Genomic DNA, 23,078 nt, shown 5'->3' with positions numbered 1-23,078 from the left:
ATTCTTGTGTAGATTTGGTTTATTTTCGCTTCATTTTGAAATTCTTTGAATGTGTTCCTGAATGTGTTGGAGTTCTTTACGTTTCGTTATATTTGTGTGTTTCCCCCCCATTGCGTTTTTTGTTTCCATGTGTTTGAATTGCGTATTTTCAGAGATCATTTTATAATTTATTAATTTGGTGCCTTGTCCTTTTTGCCTCTAATGTTTTTCATTCAATGTGTTCTTGAATTCCTTGAAGTTTTTTTTCGTTATATTTGTGTGTATTCTTTGAATGTGTTCCGGAATGAATGTCTTGGAGTTCTTTTCATTTCATTATATTTGTGTGTTTTTTACCAATGTGTTTTTATTTTCTGAAGAGTATTTTTGAAACATTTAGTTTGTTTGTCTTAATTTATAGAATTTTCAAATGTCATTGTGTAGTTTTTGTTTTTTTTTTCTCTTTATGTTTTTCCCTGCATTTATGGGTTATTTTCGTTTTGTTGTATTTGTGCTTTGGATTTTGTTCGTTCTGTTTTTTACTCTAGCAGTCAAAGGACTAACTATCTTGGGGTATTTGATATCTCAACTACTATGAAAGTAATTTAGATTTAGTACAAGATGCACCCCCATAGTTTGATTGTTACTTAAAAGAAAAAAAAAATCATTTATAACTCTTTAGTTTGTAAGTTTTAATGCAAAAATTTGTGTAAAACCGTTTCACGAATCATTGTTCATGAGACGAGTTGGATTAAGACGAAAATATAATACTTATATATATTGGAAGATGTAATACTAATCAAGAATAAAATTTTTCCTTAAAAGTATTACATTTTCTCTTATAAATAACAAACATTTGCCAACATTACTTAGAAGGGAAAGTATAATACTTTTGAGAGTTAATAGCATCAGGGGTCCTCCGAGTATACTGATTTTTTCACGTTTAGTTCTAAACTTTCAAATTGATCACTCGTGGTCCTTCGAGTTTCCAATTGTTACTATCTGTGGTCCAAGTTAACTAGACATGATTCAACTATCAAATTTTAACCACTAATGGTCTTTTCAAGAGGACCACGACTGGTTAAATTTTGAAAGTTGAAGGACTGTGGGTGCTTAACTTATGCCACAAATTGTAACAATTTGAAAGTCAAAAGACCACAGGCGATCAATTTAAAAGTTTAGGACTAAACGTGGCAAGACCACTATACTGTACTCAGAGGACCCCATATGATATTAACGCTACTTTTGATGAAATATGTAATACTTTTACATCAAAATGTAAAAGTATTACATTTTCCCTCTAACGTATTATACTTTCCCTCATAACAAAATACTTTATCTCTAATTAGTATTACAGTCTTCTATATAAGTAGTATATTTTCATATTGACCCAACCCATAGCTTTGAATATACATTTCTTTAATTTAGAATTCGATGTTTACAATGCCTTTATTCAAAAAAAAAATAATATTCATTATCAAAAATTAAAAAGAGATATAATTTCATTAGTTATATTATCTTTATTTTTTACGGAGTACAATAAAAATTATTCATTATCAAAAAATTTAAAAAGAGATATAATTTCATTAGTTATATGTCTTTATATTCTACAATAAAAATTATTCATTATCAAAAAAATTTAAAAAAGAGGTAAAATTTCATTGGTTATATTGTCTTTATTTTCTACCATGCCAAGATTCCTTACCTTCAAATCATATTAACTACTTGAGGAGGATTTGTTGACAATGAACACATTCAAATAACCTAATAAATTGAAGCGTGAAACTACCCCGTAATATTTTTTGGACTACATCATAGTTGTTCAAGTTAAAGGTAAATCGTATTTCTTTATTAATATGATTTAAAATGTATACATTTTTATTACCAAAATTAGTATTTATTTATACTATCATTTTTAGACTAAGCATGTGTTTGGTAACCCGGAAAATGGTTTCCGTAAATCATTTTTCGAGCTTTCGGTGTTTGGCAACGTCCGAAAAATGTGTTTAACGGAAAATTATTTTCGTTGACCAAGGAAAATAGCATTTTTTTTCACGGAAAACAACCTCCGGACAAAAAGTCCTGAAGTCATTTTCTGGAAAGGAAAATCACTTCCGTGCGAATGTGAGGGACGACTCAAGTCGTCCCTCTCCTGTTCCAGCAGACTGGTTTCCGCCGGAAACCAATCTACGGGAACTGCCCTGGTTTCCGGCCGAAAACTAGAGTAGACGTTTTTTGTTTTTTTTTTTTCCTTTTCTATAATAAATATTATTATTTTATATTTTAAATTCTAGGATGCAATAAAACACAGAAAATGAAACTGTTTTCTGGAAAATAAATATCATTTTCATGCTTTCCCAACACACCGTAAGTATTTTGACTATCATTTTTACAAAATTGCAAACATTTATTTTAATGACAATTATAATCAACCTCTCATATATTAGCTTGCTTTCATATACTTTGAATTATCAATTTAAATAAACAAATTCAACATTCAATTACATATGCATGAATATCTCATATATAATCTTGTATTGATATACTTTGAAGTACTTATTTAAAAATAAACATTGAGCATTATCCTATTCGCGCAAAGCGCTTGAATTTTTATTTTTATTTTTTAACATTTCATTGTTTATTAACATTTTAATTTTTTTTTTAAAATATTCTTGTGAATATGGGAAATAAGGGCTAGATAGCTATTATTAGGAGGTGACCTTGGTATTAGACTATTCATATATTTTAAAGAATTGTTGATTTACCCTTCCACTGGACACAACTGGTGCGTTGTGTGAATTTTAAAAAATAAATAAAATTATGAGACCACATGATAAAAATATAAAATAGGACTTGGCTTGGGTAAAGGGGTACAAATGTCTAGATGCACTGACCAAAGGTTTTTTTTTAGTACTACTGACTCTATTATAATGTAATATCTGGCCATGTATACTTTCTCAACTTATTAAAGCACAAAAAGTCAATGTCGCTAGTAAGGTTTAAACCTGTAATTTCCCGTTTGGGAGAGCTACAGAAATGCCATTGAGCTACAAGTTACTAAAATAAAGCACAAAGACTCAATGCACTAACCTAATGATTAGGGGACAATATTCAAACTAAGTCAATGAGGTCATGAGGTGGTGTACACAAGAATTCCACTTGAATAGGCACTCTCGTGATCAATTAGAGAAGAACTAGGACTCAATATTATATTGCTTCACTCTCGCAATATATTAATATTAAAGTCCATACAAACACAAAACTCAAAATTCATTTTTTTTTCCCTCTATTCTTATAATGGGAAAAAGAGATTATGCAAGGATTATATTGTTTAGGCATCTTGGTCAAACTCTTGATATAACAAAAACTTCCTCCAAAATCATATCAATAAATATACCGCTAACAAATATCAACAAGCAACGCAAGAATCTATACTATTAATAAAAACAATATCCTCAATTTTAACTTTCCGCCCAAAACACTCTTATACTATTAAAGTTTGCGTAATTATAAAATATGGTAGTAGAATACCTATTCGTAATACAATTGTACATTAAAATATGATAATGCAATTCCTAATAAAATATATTCTTTATTACGTTCCTATTCGTAATACAATTCTAGATTAAAATTATTAATCATAATAATACAGTACATATATTTACCTTCAATGCAATCTATATCTATACTATTAATAAAAACAATATCCTCAACTTTAACTTACCGTCCAAAACACTCATATACTATTAAAGTTTGCGTAATATCGTAAAATATGGTAATAGAATACCTATTCGTAATACAATTGTACATTAAAATATGGTAATACAATTCCTAATAAAATATATTTGTCCCTACGTTCCTATTCGTAATACAATTCTAGATTAAAATTACTAATCATAATAATACAGTACATATATTTTCCCGCAATGCAATCTATACTATTAATAAAAATAATATCATCAACTTTAACTTCACGCCCAAAACACTCTTATACTATTAAAGTTTGCGTAATATTGTAAAATATGGTAATAGAATACCTATTTGTAATACAATTGTACATTAAAATATGATAATACAATTCCTCCACTACGAACATTCCTGCCTGTAAGTGTCGGCACGAGTCAAGCCTTTTCAAGTTCATTTTATGATTTGATTTGCACGAGTCAAGCCTTTTCAAGTTCATTTTATGATTTGATTTGCACCCCCATGCGCGCGAGAGAGAGCCTCTATGTTGTACAATTCAATAAGCTTTAAAACGACTCTTGTATAAGTAGTTGTGCAAACCACTTCCCAAACCAATGTGGGACAAAAGCTACTTGAAAGCTCCACTTCCCAAACCAATGTGGGACAAAAGCTACTTGAAAGCTTTTTCTTTCCATTTTTCTAACTCAAATGGGTCAACTTTGAGAACCAATTTCTCATTCATCCATTATCCGTTTTGAGCGTACAGTATATCAATCTTTTCGTCTAACTACGAATAACCTGAACCCACTTTGATCCGACCCAAATCGAAAGTGGACCCCACATATATTTATACCACAATATAGCCACTAAAATGTCATTTTATGCTTTTTTTTTTCAACAGTTATTTGTCCAGAGAATATCAACGCTCTATGGTCAACAAACAATCACTCAACTGATTATCATATTACTCCCAGGTAAATTTTTCTCTAATCCAATTATACTTACTGAATATCAAAATATAAGTGTACCTCAAGATCTTGCAATAACTAACCGACAAGTAATTAAATTAATGATGTATATATAATGCAATGCAAATATCTACATATTGCATTTATCCACTTATTTTAGAACACTGAATTTTTGTGATATTTGTTGCATGCAAGGAAGACTCATACTATAGTTTATTTGTCGATTCTTATATGCTATAAATCATAATATCATAAGAAATGGATACTTTGATGAAATATGAAGCATGAGTAGTCTGCCAATCAACGGATATGGACATCGCATTTCAACAGTTTGGATGGGCATTATTCCAAAAAGCCACACACTCCATTTGGTAATCTGAAGTGAAGTTTGGATTAACAGTTTAGATATAATATTCATACATTCTGATATATTTTTGTTTATTGCCTGATACCAGTATGATGATTTGAATTTTGAGAGCATAGAAACAAGCTCGAAACATGCTTATATGCTTGAATGGTCTTATCTCAAAGTTACTACCCACTATCACACAATGTTTTATATTGTATGTTAGACTCGAAGTTACTAATTTCTCACAATAGTCAGAGACTTGCTTTATATGTATGAAATATTGACAAAAAATTAGGCTTTAGATGTGAATTTTACTTATATATACCTGGGAATCTGAAACATTTTGAAATTTATTGATTGGTAAAATCAATATGTTTTACAGTTTGACTATCAAAACTAATTTTATGAAAAAATCACAGAATATATACATGTAGATTATAAAATTAAAATTTCAGTGTCAATATTGTTATGACTCAATGCTTTGGTTACATTAAAAGTGATTTTTTAAAATTTCAAGCTCAAGATATGGCACGCTTGATGAGTCACTGCTGGAAGGTTAGTGATCCGCTCGCCGACTTTAGATGTTGTTGATCAAATTAATCAGTACATGTGCGACATAAATATTGCAAAAGGACAAACATATTTAAGTAGTAACTCTTTGTGTAAGGCAGAACTAGACGGTGAAAATCTATTAGAAGTACACACTCCTAAATTTTTAAAATAGTTTGAGATTGTATGATTTCCTTAATCATTCATTGACATTAATTAAAGGTCGATGCACCTGTTATGTTATTACGGAAGATAGACCATTCTCTTGGTCTTTATAACGGTACGTGACTCATCATCACAAGATTGACAGATCACATTGTTGAAGCAATAACAGTTAATGGGACACATGAAGGAATCAAAGTTCTTATCACTCGAATATCTCTCACTCTTTCTGATACGAGATTGCCTTTCAAGTTCCAGCATAAATAATTCCTATTGATGCTTGCATATGCCATGACTATCAACAAAAGCCAGGGTCGAACACTAACTCATGTTGAGTTATTGCTGAAAAAACCAGTTTTTAATCGCGGTCAATTGTACGTTTCTTTCTCCCGAGTCACCCATCCTGATGGCCTGAAAGTGTTAGTTCTAGACGAGGATGGACAAGATTGTGTTGCTACTACCAATGTCGTCTACAAAGATGTTTCAATAATGTGTAAATACAACCGGTGATATTATGTTTTTTTCCAAGATGGAGAAATTGATATATATCTACACAAAAATATATCTTCCATACATACGAATTAGAATAACAATTGATTCATATAACTGAGTTACTAGAGAACGAGCATATTTGCCTAATTTATTTAAAGTTCCAGCACCGCATGCGTACATCTACATATTAGCTATTAATTAAGCAATTGTTTGCTGGAATTCAAACAAGGATAACATCAGAAAACATAATCGATCCAAAACATATCTTCAATTGCACTATATAATATTTGATGTTTTAATTTATATAATTATATATCGATCCAAATATTCGTAATATATTATAACAAATCCATTCCGTGCATCGCACGGGTGAAAATACTAGTATTTTATAAAACATAAACTCTAGGCTTGAACTTAATCTCATTATGAAATATTAAACAAATAAGTACCTAGAACGCCAATGACCTTGTAGTCCAGTGGCATCAAACCCTTCTTTTTATACGGGAGGTGGTGGGTTCGAGCCTTAGTGGGGGCAATACTGACTCTTCAAAAAAAAGTATCTAGAACGATTATAGAACCCTAATCATATCTAAACATAAACCCATTAATTTGGTAATTTGGACAAGTTTCGATTCATATCATTTCGTATAACACATAAACCCAAAAAAAAAAAAATGGCACTAATTAGAGGGTATAAGTTCACCACATGATGACTTGCAAACATTAATATTAATATTAATTATGAGTTCAATAAATTAGAGGTATCACAATCAATAAATTTCATTATGAAATCAATGCAATGAATAATAAATTTGCAATGATTAGTAACGAAGTTATTTAATAGAGTGGGAGCAATTCTATTTTGTCAAAATACAATGTATGAATTTATTAGTACACAAAAAAATAACAATTACGAATATAAATTGCAATCAGAACGCACACATAGGGAAATGGTGTATGTGGTGCTAACCGGTACCATATGCCTCCAAGTCCAAAATCAAAGTCAAAATGTGTGGGTACAATGGCACTGTTTGGCAGAGCTTATTTAGGAGTTTATAGCTTATTTTAAGCTACTAATAAGCTATAAGCTCTGTTTGGTAATGTTCTCAAAATAAGCTAGTAACTTAAAATAAGAGCTTATTTTGAAACGTTACTTGGGGTAGCTTTTCAAAATAAGCTAGTAGCTTTTTAACTTTTTTCCATCATTATCCTTATTATTTTAAATAAATGACATCCTTTACCCCTCTCAATTAAAACCCCTTTGATATTTTCTTTTCATTATGTTTGGTTGTAATTTAAGTTTGATATTTATGTTTGAACATTAATTTTTGTATGAATTAATCTTATGAATTATAAATATTTTTTTTTACTTTATATATTTTCAAATATATGTTCTTACTTTATATTTTATTTAAATATATTGATTTTATTATTTTATATTTTAATATATAAACTAACCTATTTAAATTTAAAATTATTTAAATTGTATGAAGATATGCTTTTTAGTCTTTTATACATTTATCAGCTTATCAAAAAGCTAATTTTACCAAACACTTTTAAGCATACCAGCTCCTCAGGTTTCAGCTTCGAGCTTATAGCTTCTCAGTTTTCAGCTACTTTTAATCTTTCAGCTACCTTTTCAGCTAGATTTGCCAAACATAGCCAATATTGAATTTGTATTCGTTATAAATTCAAATTCTTCACCATTCACTTTGGAAGGATACTGAATATAAAAGTTTATGGTGATTTAATTTATTTCCTCAATGCACAAATCAGCACAATGTTGCCTCTATTTTTATTGTGAGTACTTTGGTAAAATTGTATCCTCCTTCAAGAACCAAACTTCAATGGACCTTCTTGCCCAAGCCTGATCCAACCCAAAATCACAGAAATTCAATTTCCTAGATATTATATTTTAGAATTACGATATCCAGAAAATTATAATTCCAAAAATCTGTGTATCCGTTTTCTGATTAACTATAAAGTAGGTATGACTTTAGCAGATTTTCACCAAATGTTAATATAATTAGTTTTTAGTAACTAATATTCAGACAAGCAAGGTTACATGTTATTTTGGTACTGAATTCATTTTATATTTAGTTATTATATAAATTCTTTATTAACGTATAATAATATCGACTAATTTACCAGTGATTAATGAAAAATAAAATAAAAAATTCTATATAGGCAAACACCATTATTTAGGCAAATAAACAATTACACAATACACCATTTTTTTTTTAATAATGATATTTTTCTTTCTTGATTTTACCTCCTAGTGTTTATTGACCTACTGACATAGTAATAAGATTATTTTTTATTCATTAGCTACCTCAAGTGGCCGATCCACCTAACCTTAAGAAATGAAATATATTTAGGACCATGCTAGATACCCCTACGTTACCACTTACAACTATCATTCTCTAATGTGACGAGTTTAATTGGTTAAGATTTAAAATAAAAAAGAACAACAAAGAAAATAAATGTATTAAAACTTGCCACATAGGCAATTTAGTGAGTGACATATACAGGGGTAAATAGCATTTTCCCTATATTTACTAGTCAAATATTAAAAGAACCAATCAAATATTGAAACGTAAGGAGAGAATGTAGCATTACTCTTCAGGAAAATATATTAAGCATTAATTCTATTTCCAAATTGTTTTTTAAAAAATATCTTATTCCATTCCACTATAAATTAGGGCGACTCGATCAAGTCCACAAAAACCACCAAAATCTCAACCCAAAGAAGAAAAAGAAAAAGAAAAAAATGGCAGCCATAGTTGGTCACATTCTCATTCTTGTAATGGCTATGGCTCTTTCCATACCCTCATCTTTTGCAGGGTCTCCGGTTGTGAATTTCATCGATGAAATGGATGGAAGTGCACAGCCACCAACCGTGAACTTCAACTGCAAGCAAGGAGGGATTTCAAGAGCCCAATTTAACCTCGTACCAGGCCAGAAACATTCATTCGAGGCTACGCTGAACGGTGTTTACGCCTGTGCTGTCTTTTGGGGATGTTTATTTGGTTCGGTCGAAGGTTTCAATCCTGCGAGAGACAAAGGCCAAAACACTGTGAATTGGAAGGTTGACAAACAAGGACTTTCTCTGAGTTATGATCTAAAGAGGTGGGAGTTGGTTGAACCATGGGAAACTGATTAGGCTTATTTTGGTTGTATTTGTTAACTTTGGAGTTGTATGTTACTTCATGGCCGAATTTGTTGAATAGAATTTTATTTGTGTCTTTTTCTTATTTGAATACATGTGTCCTTGGTGTAAATTAAATATTAATCATATGATCTCAACATAAAACATAGGACACGACATACTAGATAATTTAAACAAAAAGAATAAGAAAAGAGTTTTTAACTTGAAAACCCGAAAGGAAAAAAGTATAGGCCTTTTTACGTTAAGCAAAGTCAAGATTGAATGTTATAATACATGTACAATGACTATTATATTTGACCATTTGATTTTAAAAAATTATATTTGACCATTTTTGGAAGCCATTAATAGAGTTTCCTAGCTATTAAGAAGGTGGAGTGAAGAAGGAGAATGAGAGAGAAAGCCGGTATTTCTGGCTGAGTTGAGAATGTTAGATATGTATGTTTTAAGAGCTAACATTTATTGTTTTGGGTATTGATTTCTTATTAAATAAATATAACAAATAAATATTTTATTTATTTTACTTTGCCTTTAATATTTGATATTATTCTGTATAATTTTCTTAATTCTTCATTCTTAAAAGTTAAGAATATGAGTGACGGAGAATTAATAAATAAAGTATTGTAAAAATGCTCCTAGTCATAGGAATTTTAATTGGACATTAGAATTCCAATAAGACTAGCACATTGTCCTGCTTATGCTGAGTCTCATGCTATTTCGTATGAGATAAGAGAGTGGACATGTGGATGATTGTTAGAGAACAAGTCATTGAACAATGATCGACTATAACGTACCGCATGGTGTTTACTTACGTGTCATCAGTACGTTGTATCTTACAAGTATGCAATAGTCCTTTGACTTGAGACGACATAATTATCCCGTACATATAGTAGACTAATTTTTATCGGTATGAGTCTTTTAATTTGTTCCTTATGGAACTATTATAAGTGTACTTAGTGGCATAGTTTAGTATTGTACAGAGACATGTGTGTTTCTTATGCGTCTTTAATAGACACTCTTGTGATCAATTAGAAAAGAACTAAGACTCGATATTATATTGATTCACTCTCGCAACATATTAATATTCAAGTCCATACAAACACAAATTAAAACTCGAAATTCATGTATTTCCTCTATTCTTATAATGGGGAAAAGAGATAGATTATGCAAGGATTATATTGTTTAGGAATCTCGGTCAAACTCCTGATGTAACAAAAAATTCCTCCAAAATCATGTCAATAAATGCACTGCTAACAAATATCAACAAACAATCGCAAGAATCTTCTATAAATACATAAACTCTAGGCTTGAACTTAATCCTATTATGTATTTATAGATGCATTCCTTATAAAATCACAGAAATTCTTACGATATCCTAGAAAATCTATAGTTATTGTGTAGACGACCATGACTTAAAATTGACACCGTTTTGTACATTTTCTTCACGCCTGTTTGCAATATATTTTTATAACTCATAATGTATATTATTTTAACACATAAAATACATTATTCTATTACATAATGCACATTATCTTACTTCAAAAGTTTCATATTCTAACTTATAATGTACATTATCTTACCCCAAAAGTTTTATTATTCTCACACATAATATACGCTATTATAGCACATAACGTACATTATTTTACCCCAGAAGTTTCATTATTCTAACACATAATATACATTATTCTAATATATAATGTATATTATTCTAACTCATCATATACATTATTCTAACTCATCATATACATTATTCTAATCGATAAAATTCAGCGACGTCATTTTACACAATTACACACCATACTATTTTTTTTAGTAATGATATTTTTCCTTTCTTGCTTTTACCTCCTAATGTTTATCATTTAATGTTCACTTCTTGACATGATAATAAGATCATTTTTATTTATTAGCTACCATCAATACACCGATCCCACCTAGCCTTAAGAAATAAAATATATTTATTAGTCAAATATAAAAGAAAAAAAGGGCGATTGAAAATAGAAAGAGAATATAACATTACTTTTCTGGAAAATATATATTTAGCATTTAATTCTATTTCCAAATTGTTTTCAAAAATACCTTATTCCATTCTACTATAAATTAGGATGAATCAAATCCACAAAACCCACCAAAATCTCAACCCAAAGAAGAAAAAAAATGGCAGCCATAGTTGGTCACATTCTCATTCTTGTAATGGCTATGGCTCTCTCCACACCCTCATCTTTTGCAGGGTCTCCGGTTGTGAATTTCATGGACGAAATGGATGGAGGTGTGCCGCCACCAACAATGAACTTCAACTGCAAGCAAGGAGAGATTCCAAGAGCCCAATTTGACCTCGTAGCAGGCCAGAAACATTCATTTGAGGTTACGCGGAACGGTGTTTATGATTGTGATGTCGTTTGGGGGAATTTTTTTTGTTCCGTCGAAGGTTTCAATCCTGCGAGAGACAAAGGCCAAAACACTGTCAATTGGAAGGCTGACAATCATGGACTTTCTCTGAGTTATGATCTAAAGAGTTGGGAGTGGGTTGAACCATGGAAGACTGATTAGGCTTATTTTGGTTGTATTTATTAAACTTTGGATAACATTTCATTTGAGTCTTCTTCTTATTAGAATACACGTGTTGGTCTACATTAATCATATGATCTCAACATAAAATCATAGGACAAACTAGATAATCTAAATAAAAAGAATAAGAAAAGGGGTTTTAACATGAAATTAAAACTTTGATTGGAAAAAGTTATATGGGCCTTTTTGGCTAAGCAAAGTCAAGAATTTCACTATTTTTTTTTTTGAAACAATCAATTCTTTACGAGATATATAGTATCTATTATAATTCTTTACGAGGGACCTATCCTTAACATTACATGCCTCATCCTCCACAGTTTTTGCCGGTGATAGATATTGATTTTTCCTCCGACATATTCACCTTCAATTTGGATTCTCCTTAGTTGGAGACAAAACAAGCCTACATGAACCAGCATGAATCATCTAATCCCCAAGCTTAGAAATTTGTCACATGTATCCTTAGCTTGACATTTACTTCTGCCTCCGCCTATTGTCTTAACCTTTAATCCTTACTCTTGCTCATTTTTTTTGGATCATCTTTGAAATGTGTGACTTTTTTTTTTTTTTTAATTTTTTTATCAGGGTGTTAGTGATAAATATTTTCAAATGGACACATCATGAAACTAGGTTGTTAAGGGTAAAATAGGTAACGAAGGTAAATATTAAACAAATAGGACATGGAGTCACATACACCTTTTCCCGTTCACGATGAATAATAATAGGGTCTCAAATCCAAGCCTAATACGCCTTATTGAAACTTCTAGATATATTATGCAAGTATACCAAAAAAGAAAGAAGACAAATAACTAAGAAAGTCAAATGTGTTACTAGAAGAAGATAATGTCTTTGTGAGGAACGAGCCTAGCCCTTCAATTTATATTATCCAGGGAGTCTCGATTGACAAAGAAATAGGTGACATCTTGCCCAAAGGCTTTCATTCACACATGTCCAAACATTACCTAGCAACATCCCACCACCTTTAAATTCTATATAAAGAATTTAATTTTAATTAATTTAATAGACTTCAAAATAATAACATGTTAATTTTAATTCTATATAAAATATTAAATTAAATAGAAGATTTCAATTCTAATAGAATTTAATTATGTAAGTCAATTTTCATCAGTTTAATTATATATTGCATAGTATGGTAAAAAATTATTCTAAAATATTTTGAAAATAACTAATATTATATTAAAAATGAATATAATATAGTGATCTAGCTAATATATAATTGTATGTTAATTTAATACATTATATTAAAATAAAATATCAATATAGGTGTTATTTAAAAATTTTTAATTAGAACTTTTTAGTGATATATTTTTTATATATTAATTTTATTTGTATAAAAAAACTGAACTTAAGTTATAAACGAATATACTGAGTATTAGTTTAGTGTATTTTAAAAGTAGGGATGTCAATTGGGCCAGCCCTGTCGGTTTCGGGCTATCCTTGTCAGGTTGTCGAGCTTATCGGATTCGGGTTGTCGGTTAATTATTATTTTATTCTCAGATTCGGGTTAGCCCTAACCCTAAACTTCGGGTTGTCAGGCTTATCGGGCGGGCTAGACTATTTGAACTAAAATAAAAAATGAACAATTACATTCGATAAAACGGGACAAATCGTCAACCGAATTCGGTTCGGTGTTCGGTTCGAATTAAATTTCGATTCGAATTTAACAAATGCAATTGCAACAGTTCAAATTTAATTCGGTTCGGTTCGGTGTTCGATTCAGTTATATTTATTTATTAATTATAGATAATATATATTTATATTTATATATTTATTTATATTTATTTAAAATTTATTAATTTATATATTTATTAAAATTTTATTTAAAAATGTACCTAGTGATAAAAAAAAAATACTAAAGATGAACTCACCTATAAATTCCATGTATGTTATGTTTCATATCACTTCTATTATAAAAATAGTTTTCAATTGTTCGGGTTATCGGGCTAGCCCATTTAATTTCAGGGTAGCCCTATAGGGCTATCAGACTTATCGGTTTCGGGCTCATCAGGCTAATTTTTTTATCGGGCTAACCCGTTCGAGCTATAGCCCTGTCGGTTTTGGATTTTTTCGGGCTAACCCATCGGGTTCGGGCCTGATTGGCATCCCTACTTAAAAGTAGACTATGATTCATGGTATAATAAATATTTTAGGTAATCATTACCATAAATTAAATTAACATATATAATATTTGTTTTTATTATTTAATTAGGTAAAAAATAATTATAATTTCAAATTTAAAAAAAAAATATTTTCTTAAGATTGTCGGAAAATATATATATATATATATATATATATATATATATATATATATATATATAGATTTCACGATTTAATTATTTTTTTTTGAAAGCTTTATTTTTATTTTTTTAAATGTAAGATATTTTGGGATTTTCAACAAAAAAAAAAATGTAAGATATTTTGTAGAACGTGTTAAAAATCTGCGTCCGAAGTACGCACTTCGGACGCAGATTGTTACCGCTATTTAACCATTTTCCTTGCTTCAATCTGTCTTCACCACATTGCGTTAAACAATCTCCACAACCGCCGTCTTCACTCGTTGCCTCACTCCCCGTCTCCGCTCGCCGCACGTCGCTCTTTCCTTCGCCGTCCAACGCCGCTGCCCACCGACGCCGTCCAGCACCGCTTCCCTGGGTCGCTGTCCATCTCCATCGCCTCCGGCCCCGTCTCCGTCGATCTTTCGCCGTCCAGGTAACTTTGTTATTTTTTATTTAAGGTTTTTTCAGTTTAAATTTGTTTTGGATTGGTTTGAGTAAATTAGCTAATCTTGGATTGTTTTGGTGTTCGTCGATCTGTCGCACTCCATTCCATTTTATGATTCTCTGTTTTCTTTTCAAATTTGTTTCAATGTCTTCGGATGATGATGAACTAGGGTTTGATGCCATCACCAGAGGAGGAAATCAGGCGGAGAAATGCCATTCACAAGCTAAAAAAAAGGTTCTTGGATATAATATCCCCATTTAATTCTTTCTCTCTCTCTTTGCGAACAACAATCTGCACATAGTAATCTTTTGTTATTTCTCATAGTCATGTTGATATCACAGCAATGCAGTGACAACTCTTAAAGCTGTGTACTTTTCTGTTTTATTTGTGATTCCAAGTTGACTTCAATTTCTGTAAGTTGAATGATTTTTGTGTCAAAAATGCAATCACGACTTGCAGATAGTAATGGAATGGATTAAGAGGTAGCTTATCGACACCAACTCCCTAAAATATACCTCAGAAGTGCTTCTGCTACAATATTGACATACGGATCGTATGGTCTTGGGGTAAGTCTGTCCCGTTTTACTTTGTTTCCACTTAAGTTATATATTCTTGATGTTTGTAATTGGAAATTTCAATAGCCTCACTGATAAACAACAGCATCATTTTATTTTATTTTTACAAGGTTGGATATTTCTTTGCTTTTGACTTGTGTCATTCTGTTTAGGTTTCATAATTCAGTCAGACATTGATGAATTGTGTGTTGTCCCTTGCTTTGCTAATATGGTGGTATGTCTTTCTACTTTTGATCATTTTTCTTGGGTCCACAATCCACATATGTTGCAGGACCACAATTTTTACAAGTGTTATACCGTGACTACTATAGGAAGATGCTTTCGTTGTTTTGTACAACATACTTGCAAGCAGACCTGAAATATCAGAGATTTAATGTGTCAAGGATGCAAAAGTTCCTTTAATGCGTTTTAAATTTGATGGGATTCCCGTTGATCTTCCATATGCTCAACTTAAAGTGGTATCCATTCCAGAGGTGAGTTCTGATGCCATATCTCTCATGGCTGCTACTGTGGGGTTCTGTTGATTAACATCTTTGACCTTTATTTCATCTCTAATGTAGTTGCATACTGCTGTATAAACAATTGAATGTTTTTTACTAAGCCAACTCATTTATGTTATCCAGAATGTGCATGTCTTCAACCCATTCTTTATGAGGAATATTGATGAGAGCAATTGGAAAAGTTTGTCCGGAATACGTGCTAATAGAAGTATGGATGCTTTTACCTGGAAACATAAATGGATGCTTTTACCTGGAAACTTAAATGGATGCTTTCTGACACCAGTTCTGCTAAACATAAATGGATGCTTTTTGACACCAGTTCTGTTTGGTAGAGTCACTATGGCTTGGCTGATAACTGTAAAAGAGAGGAATTTGCAGAAAGATCACCTGTTCCATAATTTCAGCAATTTGTGTATAATATGCTTAATAGTATTTGGAATATAAATTCATTTGCCCATTTTATTTAACACATCAATCACAATCTGGATCAGTGGATCCTTCAGTAATATGTTCATGTTAAGAATAACATGAATTAATTCATTTAAACCAAAATCCATCCTGTGAATGTAAAATAAGAATTACTTTGTGAGTTTACCTCAGTCCGAATTTGTTTTGATATCAAAATTTGGTCATCCTCTTTCAAAAAAAAATAAAAAATAAAAATTTGGTCATCCAGTTTCCCATCTGCATTCTCAATTCTTTTAAATATATATAATTACACTATTTTTGGACATACTTGTATGAGTGTTTTATTTGATTAAGTGAGAAGTGTTGATAGTGGTAAGAGAACAACTTGAGGGTGTGACAGTTGCTTAGGACATAAATAATACTCATTAACCTGACTGCCTTATTTGTCAACTGCTAATCTGCTATTAAGTTTAAAGATGATTAAATGCTATCAAGATGCTCAGAATACAAAGATCACAACATGTGTATAGCACCATTATACTTCTATTAGCACGTATTCCGGATAAACTTTTCCAATTGCTCTCATCAATATTCCTTATAAAGAATGGGTTGAAGACATTCACATTCTGGATAACATAAATGAGTTGGCTTAGTAAAAAATCATTCAATTGTTTATTCAGCAGAAACTACATTATTAGAGATGAAATAATGGTCAAAGATCTTCATCAACAGAACCCCAAAGCAGCAGCCATGAGAGATATGTCATCAGAACTCACCTCTGGAATGGATACTACTTTAAGTTGACCATATGGAAGATCAACGGGGATCCCATCAAATTTAAAACGCATTAAAGGAACTTTTGCATCCTTGACACATTAAATCTCTGATATTTCAGGTCTGCTTGCAAGTATGTTGTACAAAACAACGAAAGCATCTTCCTATAGTAGTCACAGTATAACACTTGTAAAAATTGTGGTCCTGCAACATATGTGGATTGTGGACCCAAGAAAAATGATCAAAAGTAGAAAGACATACCACCATATTAGCAAAGCAAGGGACAACACACAATTCATCAATGTCTGACTGAATTATGAAACCTAAACAGAATGACACAAGTCAAAAGCAAAGAAATATCCAACCTTGTAAAAATAAAATAAAATGATGCTGTTGTTTATCAGTGAGGCTATTGAAATTTCCAATTACAAACATCAAGAATATATAACTTAAGTGGAAACAAAGTAAAACGGGACAGACTTACCCCAAGACCATACGATTCATATGTCAATATTGTAGCAGAAACACTTCTGAGTTATCTTTTAGGGGGTTGGTGTCGGTAAGCTACCCTCTTAATCCATTCCATTACTATCTCCAAGGCGTGATTGTATTTCATATGACACAAAAATCATCCAGCCTACAGAAATTGAAGTCAACTTGGAATCACAATTAAAACAGAAAAGTACACAACTTTAATGAGGTGCCACTGCATTGCTGTGATATAAACAACATTACTATGAGAAATAACAAAAGATTACTATGTGCAGATTGTTGTTTACTATGAGAAATCTTCTATTTAATTATATAAACAGAAGTGTTGTTTTCAATCCCCGCCCATCCTAAGAAAATACTTCTCTTTTAAAATTTGAAATTATAATTATTTTTTACCTAATTAAATAATAAAAAAATATTATATATGTTAATTTAATTTATGGTAATGATTATCTAAAATATTTATTATACCATGAATCATGGTCTAGTTTTACGTTACACTAAATTAATACTCAATATATTCGTTTATAACTTAAGTTCAGTTTTTTTTTATACAAATAAAATTAATATATAAAAAATATATCACTAAAAAGTTCTAATTAAAATCTTGTAAATAACACCTATATTGAGATGTTTATTTTAATGTATTAAATTAAAATACAATTATATTAGATCAATATATTAATATATTACGAAGTATATTCATTTTTAATATAATATTGATTTATTTTCAAAATATTTTAGATTGATTTTTTACCATACTATTGTAATATATAATTAAACTTAACAATGACTTACATAATTAAATTCTATTAGAATTGAAATCTTCTATTTAATTTAATATTTTATATAGAATTGAAATTAACATGTTAATATCTTCTATTATTTAATTTAATATTTTAATATTATAGATATTTTTAATTTTTTTATTTGTTTTGAAATTTCAATTCAAAAATAATAAAATTAAAATAATTTCATTTGGTTCAAGTTTAGTTATATATCTTTTTTAATTCTATAATTAAATTACGTACGGCAATTGAAATAATTATTTTTCAAACTTTTCATGTGCATAAAAGTAAACTTTGGTGCAAAATAAAATAAAAATAAATCAAATGCAATCTCATTGTTATTTGTAATTCTATTTTCCATCATTATATTGCTATATATATAGATCTCTATCATTTTTAAAGTCATTAAATAATAATATGGTAATTTAATGGTAATAGAATTTATAATAAAAAAATGGAAAAATATATTTTCTATTAAAATAAAAAAAAAATTCTAAATCAAAATATATATGTCAAATTTAATTTCTATCTACTACACACACACACACACACACACTAATAAAAGCCAAAGAAAGTTAGGTCTATAATGGGTAGAAAAAATGACGGTCAAATTATTAAATCAAATGGATGGTTCAGATTGTTTAGATTTATATTTTTCCTTGACATTTCTTAATTTATCCTTAATTATATGATTATCCGTTAAATTTTTCGTTAAATATTCGCTTAACTTTTAACTTACCTATTAATTTCTATAAGTAAGGTCTTAGATTCGAACATCATCCCAATCAAAGTTGACATAATTGTTGAACATATTATACTACGAATATGTTAGAATATATTATTCAAAAGTAAGTATCCACTCTGTTACTCTTATTAAATTAAATAAATTAGTAGTTACAACAAAAATAATACATATGCATTATATTTCTTTAATTTATTTATAATTTGATGTCTACAATGCCTTTATTCAAAAAAAAAATATTCATTATCAAAAAATTTAAAAAGAGATATAATTTCATTAGTTATATTGTCTATATTTTCTATAATGCAAAAATTCCTTACCTTCAAATTTATTAATTAATTATATTCACTACATTGTTCATTATTTTCTTTTTTTTTACATTATCTTGTAATTAAATATCAAAGTTATACTAAAAAATAATTTTATATATTTATTTACAGGTATTATGTTTTTTTTTTTTGGTGGGACAAGTATTATGTTAATAACATTGAAAAAAAAAATTAAAAATAGTTTGAAGTCAATCATATTAACTACTTATGAGGGATTTGTTAACAAAGAAGACATTCAATTAACCCAATAAATCTATACTATATATAAAAGCATTATCCTCCTTTAGAATTTTCCCGCCCAAACGTAGGGGTATTTTAGTAATATGGTAATAATAATATTATTATTAATAATATTAATTATTATTATTATTATAGAATCTATCTATACTATATATAAAAGCATTATCCTCCTTTAGAATTTTCCCGCCCAAACGTAGGGGTATTTTAGTAATATGGTAATAATAATAATATTATTAATAATATTAATTATTATTATTATTATAGAATAATATTAATGATAGAATAATATTAATTATAATTGGTTATAATAGGTTTTTTTTGAATACTACTAACTCTATTACAATGCATTCATGGTTATAATAGGTTATTAGTAATTATTATGATAGAATAATATTAATGAGATAAGAATGCTGTTTTGATTGTTACAATTTTTTGTAATATTACCTAAATGTACTCATATTCTGGCTGAGATACAAAAATTATGAATGCCAATCATATCTAGACTTATAATAAGAGCCAATAATGTTAGACCCTTAACTGGAACTAAAAAATGTTAGTGTAATAGTCTGCTATAACATATTGTACTTTGTGTTCTTCTTATTGTGCAACCTCCAATTAAATTCCTAATATATCCTAATCTTTTATAATTTTACCAAATTTTTCCGTTAAATATAACGGAAGTTTAACATTAAATACTTTAGGCAATTTGTTTCTTTATTGCAGTTTTCAAACAAATTGGCAATATTCTATAATACAATTATGTATAGATTCCTAACTTAAAATTAGAATATTGAAGTAGTCTTAATAAGATTCTATAATACAATTTTGTATAGATTCCTAACTAAACCATTATTCTACCCAAAATAACAGTATATAAACCCTTACTCTTCTCACTGGTATTCACCCAAAATTAAACCTAACATATTCTGCAACACACCATCTACTTGACATTCTATCGATATGATTGTCAAAACATTATCATGCTAATTCTATTATTTGTATTTGTACTCATAATGATTACAGTTTTTTTTTTTTTTAAAATCAATGATGGTATACTCATTAAATAGTATAACTTCAATATCGTTATGTAAATATATCTATTGTATAATCTGTTCATCTATACTTGTATCATTGTATGTAATGTTGTGGTTCTCATTATATTCCTCTATAATCTACACGTTTTAGTTACTCCTAACTCCCTAATCTATGGTTTTTGAATTTATGTTGTGGTTCCCATTATATTATTTCATAACATCCTTTATGAACATATTTTCCATGACACAAGGATATTAGTAATGGCAAATGCAGTAAATTTAATTGATATTGACACACAAACTGTGGACTGAAGTTGTACAGTTCATGTCATTAAGAAAAACAAACCAAAAAACGCTATTGGAACGCCTGGGAAAAAGTATATGCTCATCGTACTTGAGAATGAAACAGTAAGTATTATTGTTATTATGAAGATGCTCTCATTCACCACTAACATCATTGTAAATGCTATATCTAAATGCAAGGAACTCGGGTTCAATGAATTTTGATAATGACATTGGAATGTATGATATCACTTTATAAACCAACAAATGGTACATCATCTCAAATGTCTTTGTCAAACCTGTCCGGACGAACTATAAAGTACTTGATCACAAATACAATTACACATGGATTTTAAATGGTTGGACCGGTGTCCAAACAAGTGACAATGATGACATGTCATTTGCTCCCATTTAAGTGGTTTATTTGTTTCTACTTATTTTAGTTGCAATTTAGCTATTTACAATTTCGTTATGTTTTATTAAAATATATAAGCATTGAGACTATTTCTTTGATTTTTATTAATTTAGCATTTTTTTCTCTCTCATTATTATATGACTACTTTAACCAATTAAGAAACACTAATTTAAAAATACGCATTGGGCATTGGTTTAATCGCGCAACGCGCGTGTGATAACTAGTTATATTATATATGCTAATAATATCTAATAATTGTAATTGGCAATTGTCATGTAAAATTAAATCAAATATTTATTATATTTTATTTTCAAACTATTTCTAACCAATTCTCAAATGGTAATAACCTACTAACATAAATTATTTGCATTATTTTTATTATTATTATTATTATTTTTTATTCCAAAGACGGAAGGGCAAACACAATTAGCATTCACCCCAGATATGGTGGGAAGATAGAGTTTGACTTTAGTACATTCACGTCGAATGAAGACAACCCAATATCTTTGTATACAATTTGTCTTTGTCCCAACGACACTTATTCTAGCTTTGTCCTAGAGTTGGGAGAAAGACTGACTATATTTCGTCCAATTATGGCACAACTATGATTGTGAAATTATTTTTTTTTTTGGTAAATTCACGGGGTCTTGGGTCTTTCTCCGTCCGTTTAACGGTCCGGGTCCACCCACGTTCGCTCCGAGAGGCATAGGAGCTGGCTTAGGGGGAATCGTCACTTGCGGGAATCGAACCCGAGTTCTCCCGGAATTCTTCCCCACAAAAAGAGCTCATTTGCCACTTGAACTACCCCATTGGGTTATTGTGAAATTATTTTGTACAATAATCTTCATTGTTTTCATGATAGCCATGGTTGTTCAAAATTAAAAAGAAAATAAAAATTTTGGCAACTTATTTAAAGACATAGAGAGAAGATAACCATCTTCATATTGGCGAATATAGCATGTGGTATTGTTTTGTTTTGTTTTTCTAATTTTTAAATTTAAATAACTAAAATGTACTTATAAATACCCACAAAAAAAAAAAAAAAAATTGCGCTGAGACCCATGGTTGCAGTAGGCGCTAGGCGCTAGTTGGGCGGTAGACTAGCGCCTAGCGCTTAAGCGGTCTAGGCGGCGACTTATAAAAACAAAAAAATAATTCATGTGTGTGGGTGTATGTCATATATTATATTATATATAGGGAAAATGAGACTTTTTCCCCCTATGTTATGCGCTTATAGCACTTTTTCCCCCGGTGTTATTAAAGTGGCAGTTTTTCCCCCTGAAATGTTAAATTGACATTGTTACCCTTAAAAATAATTATTTCATTTATTTTTCTTCTCCAACAAATTATTACTTATATGTATGGATGATCACGATTCGGTTCGAGCCTAACCAAACACTGTAGCAATCATACCGAAATAGTATGGACGGTTCTGGTTACGATTCAGAACCGAAAAAATAAAATTAAATAATTGTTGAACCATGAACCGGAACTTAACCACAGTCATATATAGTAAAAAATGATCAAACACTTATTTTGATAAATCGGTACGGTTCGGTTCCAATTTCGATTTTGAACCGCCAATCAAAACTTATTTATCTATTTATTTATTTATTTTTATAATTTTATTTCTAATTTAAAAATAGTCTAAATTCAACAATTATTTTTTTTTATTTTTTCGGTTCTGAAACGTAACCGTAACCGTCTATACTATTTAAGTTCAATTGCTAAAGTGTTCGATTAGGTTCGTATCGAACTGTGATCTTCCATACATATTAGTAATAATTGGTTGGAGAATAAAAACAAATGAAATAGTTATCACTTTTAAAATAACTGGGGGGGGGGGGGG

At 29.8% G+C, this 23,078-nt stretch overlaps 2 long non-coding RNA genes across 4 annotated transcripts; one reads left to right on the top strand and one right to left on the bottom strand.

Annotated features, from left to right (window-relative positions):
* Window positions 1-14,433: 14,433 nt before the first annotated feature.
* On the top strand, window positions 14,434-16,277 carry LOC116017131. Of its 2 annotated transcripts, XR_004097842.1 has the most exons (6): window positions 14,434-14,638; window positions 14,820-14,884; window positions 15,110-15,216; window positions 15,378-15,439; window positions 15,537-15,698; window positions 15,849-16,277. It is a non-coding gene; the product is annotated as an uncharacterized LOC116017131 (long non-coding RNA). The 2 variants fall into 2 exon arrangements; XR_004097843.1 differs by lacking the exon at window positions 15,378-15,439 and having other exon boundaries at window positions 15,497-15,698.
* Window positions 16,278-16,682: 405 nt separating this feature from the next.
* LOC116014904 lies at window positions 16,683-17,406 on the bottom strand. 2 transcript variants are annotated; one of them, XR_004097508.1, is made up of 4 exons: window positions 17,392-17,406; window positions 17,169-17,230; window positions 16,910-17,071; window positions 16,683-16,759 (listed from the first exon to the last, which is right to left on the bottom strand). It is a non-coding gene; the product is annotated as an uncharacterized LOC116014904 (long non-coding RNA). The 2 variants fall into 2 exon arrangements; XR_004097507.1 differs by lacking the exon at window positions 17,392-17,406 and having other exon boundaries at window positions 17,169-17,361.
* Between the last annotated feature and the right edge of the window lie 5,672 nt (window positions 17,407-23,078).

Source organism: Ipomoea triloba, chromosome 4 (genome assembly GCF_003576645.1).
Source record: "Ipomoea triloba cultivar NCNSP0323 chromosome 4, ASM357664v1".
Taxonomy (NCBI): Eukaryota; Viridiplantae; Streptophyta; class Magnoliopsida; order Solanales; family Convolvulaceae; genus Ipomoea; species Ipomoea triloba.
The sequence above is the reverse complement of the archived record's forward strand: the minus strand, read 5'-3'. Positions and strand labels throughout refer to the sequence as shown.